The sequence below is a fragment of the Glossina fuscipes genome, unplaced genomic scaffold (genome assembly GCF_014805625.2).
Source record: "Glossina fuscipes isolate IAEA_lab_2018 unplaced genomic scaffold, Yale_Gfus_2 61535, whole genome shotgun sequence".
Taxonomy (NCBI): domain Eukaryota; kingdom Metazoa; phylum Arthropoda; class Insecta; order Diptera; family Glossinidae; genus Glossina; species Glossina fuscipes.
Genome location: NW_024003747.1, coordinates 464,407 through 489,294, shown reverse-complemented (window position 1 = coordinate 489,294; position 24,888 = coordinate 464,407). Strand labels below are relative to the sequence as shown.

The 24,888-nt window shown below is 35.0% G+C and overlaps 1 protein-coding gene across 4 annotated transcripts in view; it reads left to right on the top strand.

The window, feature by feature from the left end:
• Window positions 1–24,888, top strand: part of LOC119643697 (epsin-2) — a 67,456-nt gene that overhangs the window by 11,106 nt on the left and 31,462 nt on the right. For 2 of the 4 annotated variants that reach the window (XM_038043108.1, XM_038043107.1), the window contains exon 1: window positions 16,526–16,649. The exons of 1 other annotated variant lie outside the window; for it this stretch is intronic. The gene's annotated coding sequence lies outside the window, so the exon portion shown is untranslated. Of the gene's footprint in view, window positions 1–16,525; window positions 16,650–18,786; window positions 18,948–19,004; window positions 19,199–24,888 lie in introns of those variants that run through there. One more of the 4 variants, XM_038043106.1, reaches the window with a different exon arrangement.

Below are 24,888 nucleotides of genomic sequence, written 5' to 3'. Positions count from 1 at the left end.
TTAATAAGAGCAAACTTGATCAATTTCACGAGTCTTGGAACCGACTGACTTATTCCTCTACATTCGCTTATTGTGGCCATTATTATTATAATCGCGCTCAATTTTGTAATAGTCATAACAGAGGGCAACTTCATAAAACTATTTGTTTTTTGAGCTATAGTTCATTTCTTACGTTATGGTGAGAAGGCTTGAATGGCTGTTCGTCTGACGGTTTAATTTCTTTCTGGAAGGACCGACTTTGGCGTACCTTGATGAAAACTTGTAAAAGCAAACTGCTAATGGAACAAGAAATGACTACGAACGCGAAGGTTACGAGTATGTTAATATTTTCTGATTTAATGAACGATGACCGACTGTGAGTGCGTGTTGACGAGTCGAAAGACAACTTAAGACTAAAAACGTATGTATATAACTAAGGGAGAAAAACTACTTATGCCACCACTATCTTGCCTCTAGTGAAAGCTTAACGCTGACATTATGTTTGCATAGGTAAACACAACCGATATTTCTCTTTGGCGAATGAGCCAAGAAAGGCTTTCCTTCCCCGTTGGAAGGCTTTGGCTTTTAACCAGTGTTATCATCAATCGACGATACGAAAAATTTCGTGTGCGAATTACAGCGAGAAAGTACTGCATCTCTGCATCCCAAAACCTCTGATGATAATGCATGACCAGCGCCTTAGTAAATAAAAAAAGTTTTTGTAGTATGAGGAGACATCGCGCACCTAATTTCCACGATTGACTTTTTAAATCTACCGATAACATGAATTGGGTTAGTTGAATCGATAAATGTTCCTAATTAGTAAATCTTGATTGTAGATGAAATGTTTCTGTTTATCCATGAGGCTATTCACATTATTGCTAATTGTAAGCGAGTCAATAAGTTTCCACCCACTTTTATATCAATTAGCGTACGACCAGCTCTAATGTGCTGATTGTTATCCAAAACGATTATGGTCCTCCGTGCAAATTATATAGCCTTTCTGCCAGACAAATCAGTCAGGAAATTTTAATTTTTACTGATTTAAAAAATCAGTACTATTTTTTCAAAGATATGAACGTAGAAGTTCTTCTGGGGATGTGCTTCTCGATTAAATATTGTCATTACTTGAATGCAAGCAGCAATGAGTTGCATGTACGTTGGCGCTGTTTACAAGCTCGGACAGTACTAAAGCTAGAGAGAGTTTTCAAAGGTCCTACACTAGACTTCGAGTATTATAGGCAAGTATCATCATTTGTTTCATACTGTGCGTAGATACACGCAACAAACGTTATCAATCTAGCATCAGAAAAAGCGTTCAACATATGTTGTTGCCTTTGGCACCGATATGAAGCGGGAAAACACCAATTTGTGTACGATAAAAAATTTTGAAATTAAGTCCGTTAACGCTGATTGTAATGATTAGGATAAGTTTTCGCTCCGCTGCAGGTTGCTTTTCGACAAGAGCTGCTTTTGTTTGGCTTTCTAGTTGTTGATTAGACCCTGGGGATCATAAAGACGAGCTGGACACCGTAGACTATATAGTGCGCTTCGTTGCGTATTTACTGTAGCTGAAAACGAAAAAATCAAATTTTCGGCCTTAACCATAAGTTCTTGTTACATTAGCTTCTTCATGAAATTTAAGTAACTGATGGTGAAACGTCACGTAAAACGGCTTGGTCATTCGAACACAAATCTCGAGTTTCTACAGTAAAGTATTCTAGAGAATGTACCTGGTTTAACAATGGAACTACTGCCAGAGATTAAGTTGCTCTTTCTTTTGTGTAATAAACCCTATAGTATGTATGTCAAAAGATTAAAGGTTGCCAACAGATAGATGCAGGTGCCGTTGAAAAGCTAGCAAGTTCGGCAGTAATTTGGGCTTTCCATCTTTATCCCGCACTCTACAGACGGTTACACTAAAGAAATATTCGCGCTAAAGCCCGTATGAAGGCAGACGAACAGACGAAACTTACTTATCGGACTGACTGTTCTTATGGCCTCTATAGAAACGCTATGAAAATTTATTAAATGAAAAAAAAGCTTTTTCTTTTTTTTAATAAATTCAAAAAAAATAAGTAAGAAAAATGGAGAGCCTACTGAACGTTCAGAAATATAATACTAATGACATGTAATAAAGCTATCAAAGGTTTATGTAGGTAGATATAAAAAAAGCATGAACCCACAGATTTACTACTTTGCGATTAACTTCTTTTTCATTCTTCTTATTTCTCATCTTATACTCAGATATGCCAATATTTTAGGAATACCAACTTTCTTTCATACCTTCACTAAAGGTCGGCATATAATTAAACAACCCGCTGTAGGGTTGCATTTGTGACAAATGTTACAAACCAAAAACCAAATGTTACAATAATCAACCATTCAGGGAATGCCTCCTATACATGCGAGCATAGCGGCGATCAGGAAGAGTTATAGAAAGAGAAAGTTGGGCATTGGTAATGTGAGCGATCGATTTCATCATGGAAACATTAGGTGTGCCCACCAGAACCCACTGCTGATCGCTTATTCCAAAGTTGGGTTGTAGCATGTAAGAAAGCCGAGTCGCGGTAATGTGTCGTGCGGTATGTAGGCAAATGCCAGGCGAGTGGATAAAGCCGTATAATCCCTTTAAAGGACTTAATTGGTGGACAAATCTCTTTTACCTCTGTAAACTATTTGGCCTGGATGCAGCTCCAAACATTACACCCAGCTTACATCCCAAATCCCACATAATACCATTGCTGAAGAATAATGAAAGTCTTGGACACATTTTAGTCATCCATGAGATGGCTGCGAAAATGTTACGTATATCGGCTGCAGTGAATTATTTTTTGCACCGCTTTCAAAGACAAAGGCCCTTATCTGCGTCTTTCCATAGAACACATGTATTGTCGAAACAATAATGTTTCGAATTCTCATCACCAGAACATCAACGGTTGCGGATTCTGCCAGATTAATGGAACCAAAGGAGAGATTTACCACTTTCTTGTGCGTTGAGGGACAACAAAGACTTCTGGTGGCTTTTAAGTGTACCCTATTTGCTTGACTGCATTCAGGGGTGTGTGTTGAGAGTGTCTCGCTTCATGCTGCGTTTCTTCTATATCTTGTTGCTGTTGTGAATTAAAAATCAGGGACAAAAGCTCCTGCTGTTTGCAAATGAGTTTTCTGTTATGCCCAGCACGTTTGTAATGGAAACTAGGAAGTCAGAAAGAGAAAAAACTGTTAAGTTAAATGCTGTCGTCATAAAACGTGATCAGGTTGTAAACAAGAGTATCATGCCGTATTCTGTCGAAGGCCTTGAAAATATGTGGCGAAACGCCTTTGCTTTCGACAAAATGATGAAAAGTTTGGTGAAATAGTACGTTAGGTCGTACGCTAGGTGGACCGATATATACGAAGCGATATTGTCTATCGCTAATTAGATCGTTGTGCTCTAGTGGGTCACGGTAGTTTATGTCAATGATTTTCACTATAGCCAAACAGATTGATATTAGACGATAGCCTGCAAGAGTGGTAGGATTATAGAGAATGTGCCGGGCATGGTAGCAATTGCTGAAGAGATTGAGCATAGGCCTAGGAAGTTTGTCACTACACTTTCTTTGAAGTAAGACTAAAATGACGTAGTTTAACGGGAGTTGACTTTTTTAACGGTTTCGCTCAAAAGAATAATGAAGGGATCGAATATCTTACTCCGTTTAAACGGTGGCAGTGGTTAATTACTAAATGTTAGTTGATACAACTAAACGCAACTGTGATCTCCTGATTTTTGTCTGGCGTTGTGTCGGGTCTAAATTTCCGAACCGAGAATAATTGGTAATGTATTGTTCTTGCGCTACACAAAACATGCGAAAGCATGATAGCATAGCGGCCTCAAAAGCGTTTTGATCATGTGAAGAAACGTTTTTGCCGAGTAAATAGTTTGGCATTGTATCTATTCGATAACATATATTCCACCAAGCGACACATATTAAAGAAAGGTCTTTCCATTTAGATCGGGATTGCGCATCAAACTTTGAAGTAACAAGAATTCATCAGCAACTTACTCGTGGGTGCTTATAGATAGTAGTGTCTGCATATGAGCATTGTCACTATGAGTTTGTTACTAAGTTGACGAAAGCTTACATCACTAACTTTCCCTACAATTTTCAACCCAAAAATCTTCTTGATTTGCCTTTGAAAGTTATTATTATTATTATTGTTATAATTTTAGACTAATGAAATAAATTCTTAGACTAAAAAAAAAAAACATTGAGCACTGGCAGCACAGGCTATCGGCTCTAATATAAATAAATTAGATAATGAGCTTACTAATATTAATAAACTAATATGTTGAATTTATATTCGGTTCTGAAGCTGATTTTAGAATGTCCAAAGGGTTAGTCGCTCCAAATGCAATACTTCTAGCCAAGGAAAACTTAAGGCAGTCGCAGAGAATGTGCTTTATAGTTAGAGTTTGTCCACAACTGAAGATTGGGGAGGGAGATTTTTTCAAGATCCATTGGTGAGTTGCGATAGTATGACCAAGGCGAATTCTCGAAAATGTTTGGATCTTGGTTTTCTCAACATTAGTTGGATATAAAGGTGGAATTAATTGAGGGTTAATGCAAGAGTAGTGTTGATGATGGTATTGTAAAGTTCCTTCTGCAATTTTCACTTTAACTTTTCTCTCAATGTATCTTTGAAGATCCAACTTTTCCATGACATCATCCATAATTAGAGGAGCAGAAGCAGCATACTTTGCCGCTCGATCAGCCTGCTCATTTCCCAATAAACCAATGTAACTTGGTGCCCATAACATTTTAATTTTTCCTTCGGGTGTAGTAATTATATTTCTTAATTTGTTGATGGTGCTCCATCTCGAAGTTGAAGGGTTCCGAATAGCTTGTAATACAGACAAACTGCCGGTAACAATAACGGTTTTGAGTTTGCTTTTATGGGCAAGGTTCGCAGCGTGAAGGATAGCTCTGGCTTCGGTTGTGAAAGTTGAACTACTTTCGTGAAATATGTGGTTGAGAAGAACTCGTCCTGTAGCATCAACCACGGCACAAGCAGGAGGCAGACCAGAAGATTTTGAGCCATCTGTGTATAAAAGATTCCAAACAGTACTCTCCAATACTTGGGTTTTTTCAGCTATTAGATTCCTTAAGACATAATTTGGAGTATCTTCTTTCTTGTGCATAGATAGCGAAATGTCAAAAAAGCAGTCTTTCAAAATTCATAGAGGTTTAGGACCAAAACAGCGGAAAATTTTTAAGGAAATGTTCAATTCCTTTGCGACGTACAAACAATGGTTAATTGCAGATGGTGACTTTGGAATTTTCTTGGCAATAATAATCTTTTTCACGTCATCACCGAGAATAGATTTGTTTGAATTACGAAGCTTCGGGACTATTTTGGCTTTTAACTCATACAGCCTATTTTCTAAAGTTGGGAGACCAGTTTCAATTATAATATTATTTATGGGCGTCGTCCGAAAAGCATAACAACTTGCTCTGACGGCTTAGTGATAGAGCGGTTTAAGGATGTTGATATTAGATTTGCAGCTATTGCAGTAAATTATCAAAACATAGTCAATCTTGCTTAACACAAACATTTTAGTAAGATAAGCAATAGTGTTAATATGCCCATAGCTTCTCCAAGCAACGTACTGTATGAAATTCCACCTTGTTAGAAGAGAGTTTTTTAACCGAAGACACTGTGTTTTCCAACGATAGTTGTTGCAAAACGTGAGCCCGAGAACATGCAGCGTCTGCACGTTTAGTACGGCTAAGCCATTAATATGAATCAGTAGATTTCCTGCATCGCAAATCTGCTTTCGACAAATATGCATTTTTTTAGATTTTTGTATGGAAATTTTAGCCCCTGACGAGTTTGCCAATGCGGAGATCTCTCGTCCAATAGATTCGGGGATGTTGATTGCTTTCGTATTGTCTTCTTCTTTTGTAAAAATGTATACATCGTCCGCGTAGAGACAATGTTTCACTCTTGGTACACGGCAAAGAATTTTGCTAATTTCGTTGAAGGCGATCTGGAAAAGCATGATAGAGATAGGAGATGCCATTCATTAGCGGAAAGGAATCAGAAAGATGATTGTTGATTCTAACTTTGAACCGCCGATGCGACATGAATGATTTGATGTAGTTGAAGAATTTGGGTCCAAGATTCCATGGTTTCAATAGTCTTAAAATAACATGGAGACCAACTCTGTCAAATGCTTTTTCGAAATCAATTGAGAGAATTGTTACGTGATTTCGTTCGGAAATTGCTTTGCTTGTTAAATAATCAATATGTAACAGAGCGTCGATGCACCCTCTACCCCGCTTGAAACCAACTTTTTGCTTTGTTATCAGGTTCTTGGACTCAAGAAACCAAGATAATCTAGATACCATAATCTTTTCCAATACCTCCTTGGAAAGTTAAAAAGTATGATTTTGCTTATTTAGAAATTGGCGTTTTCATTTTTCGCTCGTTTACTAAAAGCCAACTTTTCATTAAATTTGCTTATTATCGTTATTTAAAGCAAAAAGAAAGATGGCGAATACTTGCTTAATGTATGTACTCGATTATTTAAACAGAAAAAGCAAAGGAAATAAAATTTGACATTACGCATATATAGCAAACTTTTTAAAAGCGAAAATTCATTTAAATTTTGTTTGTGTGCAAACGTATGCGTTTTGACATATTGCTTATTACGCATGCTGAATATTTACTTGCATTTTTAAATAAGGAATTGGTCGATGTTGATTTTTACACTATATATGACCAATGGTTCATACAAAAAAAGCATATTGTAAAAATTTACTCCTACTCACTCACCTAATGAATTCCATTTTTTTGGACAAATGTTATTTGTTCGGTATTTTATTGGATAAGTATATTGCATGTTGTTTGCATTGTGATAGAAAGAGCAAACAAACCAAGTTATTTTCCAAATGTCTTACCAGTGACTTGAACAAAGAGGAATTAGATTTAGTTTGTGTATACGAACGAACGAAATCAACCACCAAATGTAATAATCCTTTTTTTTTAATCTATCTCCTCAACACAATTATACAATAATACATGTTACTTCAATGTAAACCCATATAACTCCCAAATTTATGGTTTTACTTCCCTTAAATTCTTAGTTAAGATATCCGCATTCGGTACCTTTTCGTGCAAATTTGTTTTTTATTACTTTGAAAGGACCCATGAAGCTTGTAGCCGCTCCATATTTCAAATGGCGTTTTATCCCGGAGTATGGTTGTCGTTGGACGATTTCTTCTACGCCGATGTGCTTATCGCTTCGGATAAACCAGAATGAATTAAAATTGTCTTGGCTAACGTATCGTTCGCCCTTTCAGCGATACCGTTTTGTTGCGACGTATACGGAACCGTTAACTGTCTTAATGACTGTCTATTCGTTTGTTTTTCGACTTCAGCTTTATAATCTTTGAACACTCCAAATACTTCGTCTTTTGATTTCTGAAAATATATAGTAACATATCTCGAATATTCATGTATGAAAGTCGCGAAATAATAATGAGCCACTATACAATACTGTGTATAATTTGTAAAAGATCTTTGAAACGATTATCTGACATTTGCGACAACGGTTTCACACATATTTTCCCTTTTGCGCATATTACATATTCACATAAATTTCGCATAATTTTTATTTTAATACCACACATCTTATTTTTATTTATCATTGTTTTCAGACAATCGTAAGCTAAATGTCCCAATATATTGTGTTATTTTACTGTTTCTTCGTTCGATTTTGGCAAGCTGCAATATTTGTTATTATCTCTATTTTCTTTACTCGCATAAATGAACAAACTGTTTCCCTTAAGTGGTCTCAACACATACTTGCTCTTCGAAAATTATGCTTATGCTAATGTCCGTTGCTTTACTCACAAAAATAAAATGATGAGGAATTGAGATTACATGCAAAAGGTTCTCCAATGTTACATTTATATTACCAATATCAACGCAGCCGCTACCTACACATACATATTATTCGCAGCATTACCCCTTTCCTCAGGTCCTTCATACAGTGTAAAGAACTCAAGCAGACTGCCAAAATGGGTGGTAACGCCGTTGTCAACACACCACTCCGTTTCCTACCCACCACTACCGTAGTTGTTGTCATTGTTGAATATCAGTAGCTGTGCCATAACACAGGAGTTTTTTTCTGTTCTCTTTGTTTGTTTGCATTTCCCTGCAAAATTTCCCGGCTGGCCGCAATTATAACGTGTTATGCTCATTGTTTTTGTTCTTTTCAACGCGATAATCATTTTGCCTTTTATGGTGTTTTCAATCTGTTTTCGTTTGCATTAGAGTCTGTGCTGTGCAAATGCTGCTTGTTGCGTTTTCATGTTCGCTTTATCTTGCATCTTCTTTTAGCAGCTTTATTTTTAACACACTCAACGAAGTCATATTGTCTCTGGCTTTAGTTACTACCGTAAAATTATCGTAACATTTTGGCAGACTTGATAGCAAAATAATAATTGATATATCATGCGACAATTGAACGTCCACTTCAGTCAGACTCTCTAATGTGTTCACAAATTCATTTACGTGATCTGCAATTTTACCACTTTCTGCAAGTTTCATGTACAACAATCTTTTAAATGACATAACCTTCCTGGGGCTTTACGTTGGTGTATATGTTTTAATTTATTCCAGGCCTGCGCTGCTGTTATACACGATTTTACGTGGTTAGGCCGCATAGGCTTAATGCACACCAGAATTGACACTAGCCCCTTTTCTTATTTCATTACAAACGTGGTCAATACTGCACCTTCGCGCTTGTCTCTCTTCCACACGTTATACCCCATAAGTCTGCATGCACCAAAACGCTGTTCATCTGGATAAGCGTAATAATTGCTGTCATCAAGCTTATCTATCAGCATTTCATTCATCGTATTTCTTTTATAATCTTCACACAGAACTTTTTTTCTTTGTTTGTTTAATTATTATCTTTTAATTTAATCGTACACAGAATCAATTAAAAAACGCAGCACTGGTGACTGCCTGGACCAATAACCTATTCAACTAAAAAGCTTTTGCTTTTGTTTTTATTTAATGAATGCTATAGAACTAATGATACAAAGGAATAATGGAAAAAGATAAAGAGACTGCATTGTTATGAGAAGACTTGCTATATATTATCATTTCTTATCAACAAAATATTTATGATATATGATGATTTCTTTTCAACAATTATAATACCATACATGCTTTGAGCACCAATATATATATATATATATGTACATATAGTTACATACAAAGGTGGCCAGAAAAATAGGTGTGAGCTTCATTTTTTAATTTTATGCCAAAAAAAAAAATGGAAAACCTAATGTCAACAAAGCTTGCCCATTGTTTCTATATATCAAGCACCCTTCAAAATAAAATCTAGTGAAAGACTGAAATAAGTGCGTCCTCTCTAAAGTTGTGAAAACTAAAGTGTTCTGTAACAAGTTGCTATCAAAGTGGATTGTTAAGGTAAATGCTATTTCTTGAAATGGAAATGCAATACGAATTAATTTTTATAATATTATTAGCTGGGTCGAGCACATCATTATAGCGAAGAAAAAAGCCCGCTAGTTGACTAGCTGTGAAATCAGGAGAAAATGTACATATTTATTGCCACATCACTAGTTTAAACCTCACAAAAAAAGTACTGACAGATGCGAGGCAATTAAAAAAAATTGTCTTTCCGATAATTGTAACAAAACGAGATTTCTGCGAGTCGTCTGAAGCAATTTCCAATGAGATAAGAATTGTTTTATTATCCCGGACGGTTCGTCGGTGATCATTAGGTTCCAATTTTCCTGGAAGTATAGCTCAGAAAGTTCCTTTGCTCAGAAAAGTTAAGTTGGAGAAGACGAAAGACTTTGCTTTAACCCATAAAAACCCGTGTGAAACTGAAGCCGAAAAAAAGTGGAGCGACGACACAAGAATAAATTTTTTTGGGTATGACGCGGGAAGAAATCTACGTTGACCAAAAAAAAAAAATTCCACTATAGATTCACAAAAAAAAAAAAAAATTTAAGAGTGGCGGAAGAAGTATTATGGTATAGGGCTGCTTTTCCCGGGAGCGTGTCGATCTGATACATTCTATAGAAAACGCTATAGATGGATTTGTATATAAAAACTTTTTGGGAACTAATGCCAAAGAAAATATGGCACTGGTATGGAAATGTCTGCAGAGTAATGACCCGAAGAAGTCAATCCAACCGAAGGAAAGCGTGGTTCCGAAAGCATAACTAGGATGTCATTAAATCACCAAGTCTATCTCCCGAACTAAATGCTATTGAGAACGTTTGGGGAGAACTAAAACGTCAACTTTCCTGTAGCAAAAGAAAGGATTTTGGAGAAATATTTGTAGAATATGGTATAATATACAAGTGAAGACCTGTCGTAAATTAATTTCATCCGTACCTAAAAGAATCGAAGCTGTCTTTAACAACAATTGTCACGATTGTTGACTGTGTGAAGTGATTTCTACAAAAATGGTTACTTTTTAGTACAAAATGTTGCGTTATTTTAAAATTTTTGCAGACACGTCTTTTCTGTCCACTTGGAAACATATGATATTTTTGAATTGAACTTTTTTAAGTTTTTGCTTATATTTAACATAATCCTAAACCCATTTCTAGATATGGAAATATTTCTGCTTTAAACAAATAAATACCAACATAAAACGTCGTACACTTATTTTTCTATTCACCCGTGTAATGTATCAATAGCAGGCAAACTTTTAAAGCAGGTGATTTTCAAACCTTGTGCGGAGGATCTAATATTTTATAGTTTAGAAGAAAGGGAGAAGTGTTATTGTTTATTTGATAATTGTAGAACTGTGGCGGGAGTGATAAAAAAGAATTTGACATTAGAAGTGTTTTCCGAGACAACGTTTTTAACATCAAACACGAGTTCAAGAGACAAAAGAGAGACAGCTGTCTTTATTCACCTATTAGTGTGTCTCAAGAGTGTATTCTTAATGTCCGCGTATACACGTTTCTGTCGGTTGCTTTTGTCATTGCTCTTTGCGAAAAAACAATATATTCTGAAATAATGGAGCACCGCTAATATGATCTCCTTTTTATAATTTCTTAGTGCAATAATTAAAATAAAAGGCAGGAATTATAAAAAGAGTCGAAACGCCTTCGTAAGAGGGGATTTTCCATAATGCAACTGGTTTCCTTTACGATAATCCATGCTCGCCAAAACATTTACAAACTTAGACATAAAGAGATAGCTCAAGGCAAACGCAGATGAAGAGAAAAAAAAGCATTCAGTCTCAAACAAGTACTTGCTTAGCGCAATAGGCGTGGGCGAATAAAATTTGTTTCTTCTTTTATTTATTTATTCTTTTTTTTTTTTTTTTTGAGTTAAAAAAAGTTGATATCAGCTATGCTATTTGTGATATTTAAGTGAAATAAAAAAAATAAATAAAAACTTATTTAAAAACTTTTATAAAGTTTGGTATATAACTATAAAGTCAAACAAGAAATTTTTGGTATCTACAAAGGCATGCATTGATGGGTGTATCATTATGTATTGTCTCTTTTCTTAAAATTTTTTCAAAGTGAAAGTGCTTGTAAATGCAAAATAATCGAATACATAGATATATATAAAAATAGTTGAAAACTGTTTTTAAAATCTGTTACCTAAAAAAAAAAACATATACATATATATATTCGTAACGAATGGACAAAAAGAGGCATAGAGATTGTAACGGGGAATCTATAGCCGGAATTTGGCTGTTTAGTTGTGCAGCGGTTCATTGCAAGTAATTTATTGTGTAAATTAAAGTGAGCTTCGTGGTTTTGTATAAAGTTTTATATATTTTGGCAGAATTTAAGAAGAATATACAACTATAGACAGGCGTTATTTGCGAAGTACTTAGTACTAAAAGAAAAAGCAACAGGTATTGGGCAGCTTCGATATAACCGGAGAAATGTGAACCGCGCGTAGGCGAACATGATTTTTCCGGGAATTATGAGAATGAAATAGTCGTGTAAGATTTGTAAGCTAGTTTTTTAGTGGTTCAGCAGGAAGTTAAGCTGATCCCCAGAGGGGGGTGGGGGGGGTCCACAAGGTAATGATGCAGAAGCACGTTTGTTAGCGTACAGACTCTGTTCCGGACCGACAATACCTAATTGTTAACCATTGCTTAGTGTTAGAGCTAGGGAGTCTTGAAGATCATGGTGCAAGAGCGCACTTGTCACCTTAAGGACCTCGGAGTGTTCTTGACTTATCTGTTGGCTTTACTACTGCTGAACAACTGAACGAATGATCGTTGCTTGTGCACTGCTTTTATACTTGTTGACTGTCGCACCAACACGTTGATACCGAGAGCTTTCACCACGAGGGGTGCTTACTCAATGACTACGAATAATATACCATTTACATGTCAATGCTCACAGAGTAACTTAGTTGAGAGAGTAGCTTCATAGTATGGTGAAAAGCTTCATGAAGCTTCTTGTATACTTTAGAAATAAACCTGCTAGTGCTTAAAGATTAACTGAGAATTTAAAGAAAGTTAACTTAGTATTTGTGAGTAAAAGCTCTATAAATGCAGAATGAAATTAGGCAGGTTTGTGTTAAAATTTCAATCAGGGGAATGCACCGGGTGGAGATAACAATACTGTGATCAGGATGTTCGTGTTCAGCTTTAAGATTTTTCTCAAATCTTCAGTTTAATAAAATAAAGAGAAGTTATCTACGGATAAAGAAATGTAAGCAGCAATGTCTTTATTGTTGGTAAGGAAGAGCTGTTTCCTTGCAACATAAGATCACATTTACTCATTCGTTTACTTTCCCTTTTTTCTCTTTTGTTGTAATGTGTTAGCTGAGCGTATGTCTTGCCTTCGTTGATAAGCGAAGACGCAAAGCTATGAAGCAGATTTTCTTTTTTTTAAACCGTTGGGACAATCAAACATTAGAACATGACTTTTTTGTCATAAAACAAGTAAAATCGCTGTAGAGGGGCATAGCCCATCATTAAATACACCCCACTACTGTCATTATATATGTCTCGATTTTTCAAAATAATGTGCTTTGTGGGATCTGTAGACTGTGGCCGAAAAAGTGGTCCGATCTGAAACATTTGTAATGGCGTTCGTCCTTGGGGCCATATAGTAGTAGTAGTAAGAGTAGTTGATTGCCCCTCAAGAAGAACATTCGGTTTTTCGCTTTTTGGTGGGCTCATATACATGGCAAGAAATAAACTGTTGAAACTGGTGCCCTATAATAAAACAAGCTTAATAATAAGCCAATTCCGCAACAAGTTCACAACAACTTCAACTCCGAAACCTGATACTTTACAATAACTTTTTCAAGCATTTCAATTCGAGTCTATGCTACACAAAACATCATCAAACAGGGAATGCGAACATAAGCTGTACTCAAAAATACTTGGACTAAGCCTAAAGATCAGGCAGGTCCAGAGAGAAAACATTTAAAGTTTGGCGTTTTAACGCGAACGGACAAAACAATCTGCTTCACCTCTTTACAGTAGCAGCCGCTGAGTACCAAAGTTCGCGCCGTTTCAAAAAGCGCATCGAGAGCTTCTTGTCTTTCGTGGTCATCGATTCCGATTTTTCTCAATAACGGCCAAACACTACCTATTTATAAAGCTAATATGCTGGCTGAAATGTTTGCTCAAACTTCAGGTTACCACACAGCAATCAACGGCCGCCATTGCCCGAAAGTAATATTATAATATTCGATATCTGTATTATATGTTCCAACGTGGGCCAGTAAAAAAGTCCTTGCCAATTTCGATACGCGTGAAATGCCGGAGCTCGACAGCATATCAGCCACCTTGCTAAAAAGGTGTGCTGACATACTTTCCAACTCATTCCGTAATCTTTTCAGCAACTGGTACCATGCCAGCGTGTTTCCAAGATGCTGCAAGACTTCCAATGTCCAACTAATACCCAAGAAGGATGATCCCATTAATCATGCAAACTATCGCCGAGTATAGTCTGTTCCGTTATATCCAAGAACCTGGAGAGCATGATCGAGATATTTAAAGTCCAACAGTCTAATTAGCGGTATATAATATGACTTATACAAAAAAGTGTCTCCTGCTCTCTAATATCCTTCCTCGTCGAAAAGTGAAACCAAGCTGTTCGCCACTTTGGCGAAAGTAAAGTCGTTGCTCCAAGCAAACTGCATTTGGTGTCGACAGCATTCTTGCTCGACTCATATCGAGCTTCTTGAGCGAAAAGGGTATTCCTCAAACAATAGATAATAAGAGTAACTTTCACTTATTCAATTGCTTAGTTACTTCGACGGTGAAGCTTTATTCCTCTGGGTTAATGTTTATCGTAACTAACGTATGTACAAATGTTTACTAACATGGGACTGTTTGCTGGCCAATTTGGACCATTTGCAAATTAATTTTCAAATCAATTTATTTAAAATAATACTAATTATATACATATCAAGAGTAATTTATATTAACTTTGTCATATTTATTTTGCATTGGTGTGAAACTCTAATCCGAGGTGTGAACACTTTTCCATACTATTCAAATTCATATTTGCAAGTGTTAGGTTGGAGGTTTCAAGCTGTGTTTTAATAATCCCGGCCGATTTCTATGAATCCAATTTGTAGATGGGCTTCATGGATCACAATATAAGGCAGGAAGAAATTTCGAATTAAAATCGAAAATTTAAAAGTTTCGTGAAAATATAGCAGTCTGACGATTCGAAATTTCTGGAAAATATTGTTTATATTCATACCATTTCCGTAGACTAAACAAATATTAAGCACGAAATTAGATGGTAAGTAAAAGCGCTTCTCAAATAGTAGAGTTTTGTTTTTAGCTTATCTCTACGTGCTTTATAAAGTTGTGAATAGTAGTCTACTTAAGCTAAGTATTTCACTAGTCCAAGTAAGTCAGTTGATGTTTATGTGATATACGATATGAATGATATACAAATAAATAAGTGAATTAAGAAAGTCATTTAAATATTAGATGTTTGTCCCACGTTTATCCATTGTAATTAAGTTAGTAAGAAAACTGTGTTTGCTGTGCCGCAGATCGGTCATAATCATCATTACAAATACTAAAACCACAACGATTTTTGTTACGCTTTGAATATCCGATTTTTGTATATAGATACTGTACGTACTCTAAATATACTACACTATACATATTCCATATTATAGATATTATGTGGGGCCACTAATTTCATAGTAAGGAATGACAAAAATCGCCTACCCACATTCTTCAATGATGTGCAGAAAGCAAATACGCTTCTCAAATTTAGATGAATTATAATATTCCTAGATATGCAAGATTTGGCGTAAAAACAAAAATGTTTGTATATCCACCACCGAAAGTTGCAAGCAACCATAAGAGACCCCGTAGAGCATATTCGTAATACGTTTAATTCGATTTAGTCATTCCCTTTTGTATGAAGTATTTTGGTTTAACTTCTTACTTTGTGTTTACTTGGTCGAAATCCCAAATTTGACAATCGCCGTAATCTCTCCCAAAACCACGCACACAATAGGCAAAATATTGTAACTTATATTCCATAACAGTTTAGAACTTGACATAAATATTTCCTAGGACAGTCTAAAGCTTTGCGCAAATATTATAAACAGCAATTTAAAAAGTAACTATAGCCATTTCCAAAGTGCTTTGCAATTTTTATTTATTAGTGGTTTTCTCGCAAAGGTAGGGTGGCTTTTATAGGTATGTCAATTTTTTGGCAGTTAAACTTTATATACCTCTGCTAAAACTTGGAATGAATTTACCTCGAAATGTATTGACTTTTATGTTGTGAACAGATGAACACAAATAAAAATTTTTTCTATTGAGGTTATTGAACGTTATTTTTTAATGTCGTAAAGAAAATTAATATAAACTCATTCTGCTTTTTTCCGGTTTTGTAAACGTCCTATCTTAGAACATGATTGCTCAATCTGGAACCAAATAATATATTTACATAAGCACTAACATAGCATATTTAAAGGTTTGTAGAATACATTTTTTTTTTTTTTTTTTGCCATGTATATATCATATGCTGTAAGTTTTAAAGTAATACCCTGTAGGTCTGTTATATTTTCATGACATGTATTGTATGGATGTGCTCAATAGTACATGTATTGATTATAATGCCTGTTTGTGTTTGTTGGTTTTGCGGACACATTTTTAAGGTTTCAAAATTTTTGTAGTTGTTTATTTTGTAACAAATTTAATTATTATTTTTCTTCCATTTTCTAAAACTACAAATGCATTTCATTTCCTTTTCAGTTTATTTGTAGATTTTCGTGGATAGTAGACTCGTGCTATTTCGGACATAAGGCGTGTTTTTCTTGGTTTATCTAGCTATTGCATTAATATTATATATAATTAATATGCTATGTGATTAAAATAAAAAATTAAAACAAATCATTTAATCAACACCCATAATGTTGTAAATGTGAAAACTTACTTTTTGTAACAGGAAATTCCGCCTAAACAAAATTGTAGCGCGTTTACAAGGACTTTTGCTATAGAAAAATTACAGAACAGATTTGGTAAAGCAAACTGCAGAAATTTATTCTTTTAAAATAAATTTGCCAAAGAACTTTTTTGTAAAAGCTACATAATCCTAAAATGTTAGACGATAAGAAACGTTGCAATCTACTCATTGACGTTCCTACTGTTTAAAAAACAAGTAAGAGAACTACGTTACCTTTTGATAACCCATCATCACTGGAATTTTAATATGTTTTTCAAACCGTTCTTGTCAATCAGTTCATTGATTGAGATTTTGCTGGTCATAAGGTGTTAAACCATTGTAAATTTTTCAAAAAATTAATTTTTCTTTACCTAATAGATGCTTTGAATCTTCTAGAACACGTGAAAAAAATCCATTACCTGCAAAAATGTTTGCTTGAAAATTTTGAGCTACTTTTAATGTACTAACGGACATCTTTGGGAAGTGTTCTTTCAACCTCAATGCCAAAAAAAACACGTTAATATAGCTTCATTAATATAACTTTCAAGTAGATATGAGGCTGCGTGTGATTCCGAACCTTCCATTGCTTTTTCCCGACAAATTAAAAACTTTAACCGCAGTTTTTAGAGTTTGCCATGAATTCAGCTATACTTCCACCATCACGCAACATATCACGTATAATTCGTGCCATGCCTTCTTTGACGGATATAGCAAAACAGACATTTTCGAAAAAAATCGTCTCAGAACGAGATCGAAAAAGAATATTTGAACTTGAAATGGCAGTTTTATGGACCTAAAATATAAAAAATAACAAAGAATATATTCAAATACCAATCAATATTTCTTTTTCTCGTCCAAATTTTTTACTGTATGTGTTTAAAATTACATTATCTACAGAAATAGGAGCGATTTTTTTTTTAGAAATTTAAACATTTTTTATTAATAAAAGAAATCCTTTTTTTGTCAAGAATTGAACTGGTACTTGATTATTACAGTAGATATGCACCAGATACGAGGCCGTTAGCGTTTCCCAGCTGATTAATTTAATGAAAGGGTGATGAAGTTTTCATCTGTCCTATATTACAGAGACAACGATTCTTCAGAAATGATCTGTTTTTTAACGAAATTTCACAAATAATTATCACTTATTACTTCTAATGACTAAAAGTTATAAAGTATACTTTCATATCGTATTTAGAGACTTTATAGCTCGAAATCCCTTCAATGTTTATTTGCGCTGGGTGGAATTTCGCATCCCTCCCTGTACATTGACAATCTTTACTAATAATCCATATATACTGTGGCGTCTTCCCATTTTTATGGAGAAATAATTACATTATCTTTCCTTAAAAACTGATAGTAAATACATCACAAAAAATTGAGTAGGCATAACAATGCCCGACTTAAGTTATTGGAATAAGTCGTTGGTCTGTGAACAATTTGTCGCCCGACGTGCCCGGCATTGATTTATGCTGACGAATCTCCTAGAATTCTTCGAAAATAATTACTCAAATGTTATTTATGTAAATTGAAGTAAAATCTTTATTAACGTTAATTATAATTTCTCAAACTTGTATCAATTGGATCTCTTTCATACTTGATGGTGTGGATAGCATGCCGTTTAATAAACAGAGCGCAAACCGCTCTATTCAAATTTTATTTCATTAACCATGTCTTTGTCAGCGCAAATGTTGTCATTATATATCTCCCTTGATTCTTCTTATAACGCAACTGGCTCCCGGTATACGCAAATGAAGTTGTAGACTTTCTATATATTACTTTCTTAGAATGGTCACAGTTGCTTCAGTCTGACTTAAACCTACTTCTTTTTTATTTTGTGATAAAAATCGACCTTTAATAGTCTTTTGAGATAAATCTTAACTGTACCAACTATGGATCTGACAGGTTCATTTCTTAGAAATCATCACATAAAAGGATTGTCATGCCAAACATGTCTACTTGTAAATATTTTATAATGAAAATTTGTCCACATTATTAATTTGACATAAAAATAAGCTGAATAAAAGTTGGACCACATGAACCTATTCTTTGGACGCCTTACCATATTAGAGTTCTCCTGAATAACAAGCTCTTTAATAAAAAGGTTTAATTTGTGATGAAAAATGGTGTAGCATAGCAGCAATGCAGCGTAAAACTTAGTTGTGGGAAATTTGGATCACGATAATATATTCAGTTGTTTTGTATTTTTATGAAATTTATTTTCGTGAGTCAATTAAACCAAATTTTCAATATGTTTAATTACATATTAATCATCTTGTCTACTGTTCTTTTCTCTGTTTCGTTTATATTCAGCACTTTAATAATAATAAGATTGTACTAATAATAATTTTAGCACATCAACAAGGCAATGAATTCCAGTAAAATGGAACGCACAATTTTATTTCGGATGCTGTTGTTTTATTATGAAATCCGTTCCATAATTTCATAGGGTTCATTTAGAAGCAACGTATTACCCACGATTACAATTAAAATACTTAACGATAAACAACGAATGTAATTAATACATTAAAATTCTTCTTTCTTACGTCTCACTTATTACTTTTTATTTAGGCAGCGAATGACGTCATTCATGTATTTCAAGGCGCAACCAGGTGCCGCCAACATAAGAAGATGATGGCTTAACATTAACGTGGTGGCATTAGCCATGTTGAAAAGTGATCGATGTATTTACTGTAAGGTTTTGTCAGTGGCAATATTCCCATCACAATACGGCTAGAGGGGTCTCCGCTGGCACGCTTCTTTTGGTAAGCGACGTCCAAAATCGCTAGTTTTGCTGCAAGCCTTTCTGAAGTTCGGTATATAGTAATCAGCTTAACGCTTTTCACCGGCCCATTTTCTGTATTCTCGTTTCAGGTATTGTACCTCACGGCCAAACATTACGTGGTAAAGAAGAGTCAACTAAATCTTCCTCACAAAAGCCCCTTATTTATTTTTTTATTTTTTTCTTTCAAACCACCTTGATCTGCACGTTATTTAAAGCAGGTATTATGAAACCTAATTATTCCTCTTTTTGTACACTTTTTGTTTGGCTGCTTTTTATAAAGTGAAATACACAAGTAGTGGCTCGTAGCGTGCGGGCCCAATTCTCAGAGATTTAATTTCGAATGTTGAACACATCTTGCACACCTTCTTCTGCTTCTGGAGCGTCAACCGAATCCAAAAGGCCGCTCACATGACGCATGTTTAATTACTCTGATCGCCGCAACAAGAGCATCTGCAAATCGGGTTGTACTTAAATTTTTAATATATTATGAGATAATACGAGCATATAAAGCCCCATAAATTATTACGTCCATTACTAAAACTTAGTTTTGTTTATTTGTTTTTATCGGAACCAGTCCATTAAAGACGTTGGCAATGTTAATCTTCTGATCGAATAAATTATTGGTGAAACCCGTCTTCAATGTCTCCGCAGGCAGCAACCGATTTTTAAGCAAATGATAACAAAAGGGCAGGTCACCATGCTAGTACAGCAGATCCCTTTAATAAAAATTTGTACCTTCTTTTGCTACCACACTTGATTTCGTTCAGTAGCAACTTACGAAAACAACCTTTAGTGGTAAACTTATTAATTAAATTTACATTACTTTTTGCTGAATGCATTTTAGATGTTTTACAGCCGCTTTGAAGCTGTCAGGCAAATTTAACAAGTCAGACTTCCAAAGTAAGGGAGTTTCAAAATGCCCATCTTTTCTTTAGGTTGCAAGCGGTTGTAATAAACTGAGTACACGCATTATCTTTAGTCGATCTTTAATGGGGGCTTCTAAACTATCAGTCGATCAGCTCTAAGTTTTGTGAACCCATTGCAATTGGTATGCTGAAAGCAATTGCTGCAGCAATTGTTGGAGAAAGAGAAAGCTGTTAATATCATCAGTTAAGTTAGATGCTTCGATTGTTACTATGAAAGTTTTCGCCTGAATTGCAAAAGTGTTAAATGAAGGTAAATAGTTTTCATCAGTAGAAGGTATTGTGGTTCAAGTTTAAATTATTTTAATTATTAAATTTATTTTTAAAATTTATTTTTTTATATATTGATAACCGGTGTTTTACAATTCAAAATCCAAAATTTTTTCAAACATTGATAATGAAAGTATACATTTAAATCAATAGCATAATCAACAATATTGTATAAGAGTAACTGTTATACAACTTAGCTAGGTGGAAAACTACTACAATACTACCCCTTCCAGAAATTTTATAATAAACTAAAGGTAATACTTTTTTTGAGATTAGTTGGAGTGTTTTGAAAGTCAGTGCAGTCTTGAAAATTATCGTTGTTTTCTACAATTGCATCCTCTATCCCTAGTAATAGGTATTGACTGAACAGTTCCGCTGATATCGACTTTAAATATTTTGATGTCAGGGCAAAGTACTTTATAGGCTCCGTCGCGAGGTGGTTCTTTATTGATAACTTTAAGACGTATTTGCAAATTTTTAAATCTCATGGAATATAAATACTATCATCGATACTGTCATAATATGAACTTATGTTTTGAAAAAAATTGTTTAATTTCTGTTAAGGTGACATTTCAGCGAGGATTGGGATTTAAAACGACTAAATCATTTCGTAAGCGGATATTTTAAGCAACTGCTAATTGGCTATATGTTGGTACTAATTGGCTAATTGGCTATATCTTAGGTCCTCTTTGAATGTATACACCTAAAAGGACTATTGGTTGTTCATCGTACCAATCGTTGATATTGTGTTGAACAATGGGTTGCTTTCGATTGTTAGTCTACCGAAGCATTAATTTTATGTGAACCACAAAATTTGGCCAATTCTGAATACATTTGAGATGTGAATTGTCGACCTTGATCTGTATAGCTGTAGTAGCTAGTGTATAGGAATGTCTTTTAGATTGGAGAAGCGGGCCAACTACGTCTAAGTGTATGTGTTCCAAACGAACTTTGGAAATGCGGATTTTGCTAATTGGAAGCTTGGTGTGTTCAAGTGTAGCTTTTTGGCATGTATTAGGTTGAGATGACTAAAGATGAATGTCTTTGTTCATCTTTTGCCAAATATAACGTTCTGTAATTAATCTACGTGCAACTCTTGTTCCTGGTTGAGAAATGTTACGTAATTTCTCGAACACTAATTATCCCATAGTGCATGAAACAATTGGATTGGATTGATTTTTTTCGCATTAAATTTCCAAGTTAAGAAATGATATTTTTATTAGTTCTAAATTTAATGAGTTATGTACAGGTTGACTTAAATGCCATTTAATCCCGAGATCTTCTTGTTCATGAGTGCTTTAAGGTTTAAATCAATTTCGCTGATAGCGCTAGTTTCGTAAGCGCGTGATAAACTACTATTTTGGCTTTGCCTCAGATATATTACACATTTGATATGAATTGAGCAATATTTTGTACATGTCTAATCTGTCTAGGGCTTCCTTGTGTTTTAGATTTGAGAAATGTTGTTGTTAGTAGTTTTTGGTCGGTGTAAACTGTAACTTCTGGTCCTTCTAAGAAGTGTTGAAAATATCAGCAGAAATTACTCTCTGTCGAATGCACTATATTTTGTGTCAATTGATAACTTTTTAGAAAAGAAAAATAAGAACTCTGTTTTCCCATTATATAGTTGATTAAGAGCAATCTGGTCTTAAATATTCAATATAGAACTTGCAATGAAAACATCATCTATATGGGCGAGCCATATAATACTTCATTTATAAAACGCTCAAAAGTTTGTCTAGAATTTCGAGGGCCGAAAGGCACCAGAAGGAATTTGTCCATACCGAAAGCGGTTGTAACATCGGTTTTGTGAATCTGCCATCGTAACCATATTAAATTTCCTCAAGTATCCACATGGTAGCCAAACGTTGGCTTCCATTTTAGGAAGTCGCGAACCACAAGGAGAGTTTGGAGACTACGAGACGTAATAACAAATCCAAATCCACCTTCTGCGATTTTCGTATTTAATGGATCTAGTCTTGTAGGCCTAGAGAAAGGTAGTAATCCTTCTATTGTAACTCTAAAGGCAGTTGAATGTTTAATGGGTTTGTTGTAGGCTGGTTCCTAAAATAAAGAAGGGAATTCTTTAAGGAGGATACAATATGTCCACGGAAAATTGTTTCGGTAATGATTAAGTAGTAGTAAAAGAGGCGGCTTTAACTAGTAAGTCAGCGAGTGGCTCGACCAAACATCGATTAAGAAACTATATTTATATAAGAAGTCTGCACCAATTATCGATTTGGGTAAATCGACTAGTGTAAAAGCAAAAGGAAACTCCCGACGCCGATCGAGATGAAAAAGAAAGAGATGGTTGAACTGTTAGCTGCTATTGGAAGAGCTTCAGACGAATGTTTATATCTTTTAAATCTGCTAAGTGCTAGCACAGAAATTTCTTTACCATTATCCACTAAAGAATTTAGTTTGTTTGCTTTATCGAATATAAAGAGGCGACTATTCGAATGATGTAAAAATTCGCTATGTGTCCCCCTAATAACGGTGCTCTTTAGTTTGACGTTTCATCTTTTTTGAAATTGCAGAGCTGCACACATGGTCTAGCTTTGCTACCAAAACGAGAATGAAATTTGCAAACTCAATTCCGTAGTTGAGACCCGTTTTGATAAGATGCTCTTAATTTTGCTTTTTAATTTCGCCGATATTTACCGAAAGTTTATTAAAACTCTCGCAAGTTTTGGTTGTTACTTGAATTAGATTTTCTGACATTCCTTCTTATCTAATTATACCAGAATCATTTATAGTAAATTGTTGTGTTCGGTGAGTCGTGTCGTTCATAGTGGCAACTTCGTAACCCCGAATGGCTTCCGAGAATTTGTCAGCTATTTTGAGCACCTCTAAGATCTCGTCTATAATCGACGCCGTTAAGCCTATGTTTTTGATAATATATAAAGCCATTTCTGTTTTAATAAAAAAAATATGTAAAAAAAATTGGAACCGGCCAAAATAATTAGACTACGCTACAATTCTGACAGTTTACGATCGCCAATTGCCGACTCTCAAGTTTGGTTTTTGCATTTAAAGAAAACTTTCCAACGGGTTGATGTTTTTTTATTTATTTATTCATTTTTATTTATTTCCACATGAAAATTATCTCGGCTAAATAAATTAACAGCCGAATTCAATTGACTTCTAGAAGTAAACCTTATACTCCTTATTATTAAAAGCTAGTATAAAGTATATAAGGAGAAGAAAAGGAAGGAAATAAAAATAATTAAATAATAATTCGTGTACAAATAAATAAAAAAGAAAAAAGCTTGTACACAACTAGCACAGACCACAATCAAGTTAGAAGTGATCCCATAAGCCATTGCAGACAAGCAAAAGCTTGGCAGCCGATGACAGGCAACAACACGAATCATAATGGAGTGTTAAGATTGCAAGTTAATTTACATACGACGTAGGCAAACCGCGTGTATTAAGCATAGTTGTTTTGATAAACTTTAAGAACCCGATATTGAGATTAAGTGACAAACATCACTTCTATTTCTGCAAACAACTCTGAACGTATCAAACAACTCATAATTACACTTACATTGAGTAAGCTTAATAAAAATAAAGTGCGTAGAGAAACGATTAGGGCCATTGAAACTTACCTTACCAAGTAAAGCGGGCAAATCGATAGTACCATTAATTGACTTAATAAAGAACGAAACACCAAACAGAAGCAACCTGTTTTCATAAGGTGGCAGAGAGACAGGCAGGTCCCAACCCAAATTCATAAAGGAAAACAGCAAATTTTTTTTTTGAATGGATTCTGTTGAATCGAGATAACACCTGTAGGAAAGAGGTCACACAGCAGAGGCAAACTTAAGTAGGGGCTTAACTAATCACGTGCATAACCTTTGTGTAATATAAGGATTCTTCAGCTCCTTGGGCCACCTCTTAACGAAACCAAGCACGGACTTGGCTTCGCTTAAAGAGAGCGCAACGTGAAGATTAAAACGTAGTCTTTGGTCGAATAGAACCTCTTAAGCGATGAACGAATCAACATTTTCTAACTTGTGTGAATCAATGAAATACTTAGTATTGAATGACGTCCTTCTTAAGGAAGAAAGCCTCTTGCATATCTTTAAATTTAATGTCATAAGACTTAAAGAGCGCCATGTAACGAAATTATTTAAGTAACTTTCAAGCTGATACGATTACGATCCCAACGAGAAGGAAGAAAACAGTTTAGCATCGTCAGCGTACATTAAGATCCGGCTGGGTTTAATCACCGAGAGGAGGTACTTAATGTATAAATTAAATAAAGGGCGTCCTGCGTTAAGGGACGCCAGACATCACGGAAAATTCATTCGAACTGAAGTTAAATAGAACCCTGAACGATCTGTTATGAAGATAAGACCTTATTCATATCACTAAGTAGAAAGGGAAGCTAGGGGCGTGGAGTTTGAAGATCAATAAGTTATGGTTAACTAAGCCGAACGCTTTACTAAAATCACTATACACCACATTCGTGCGC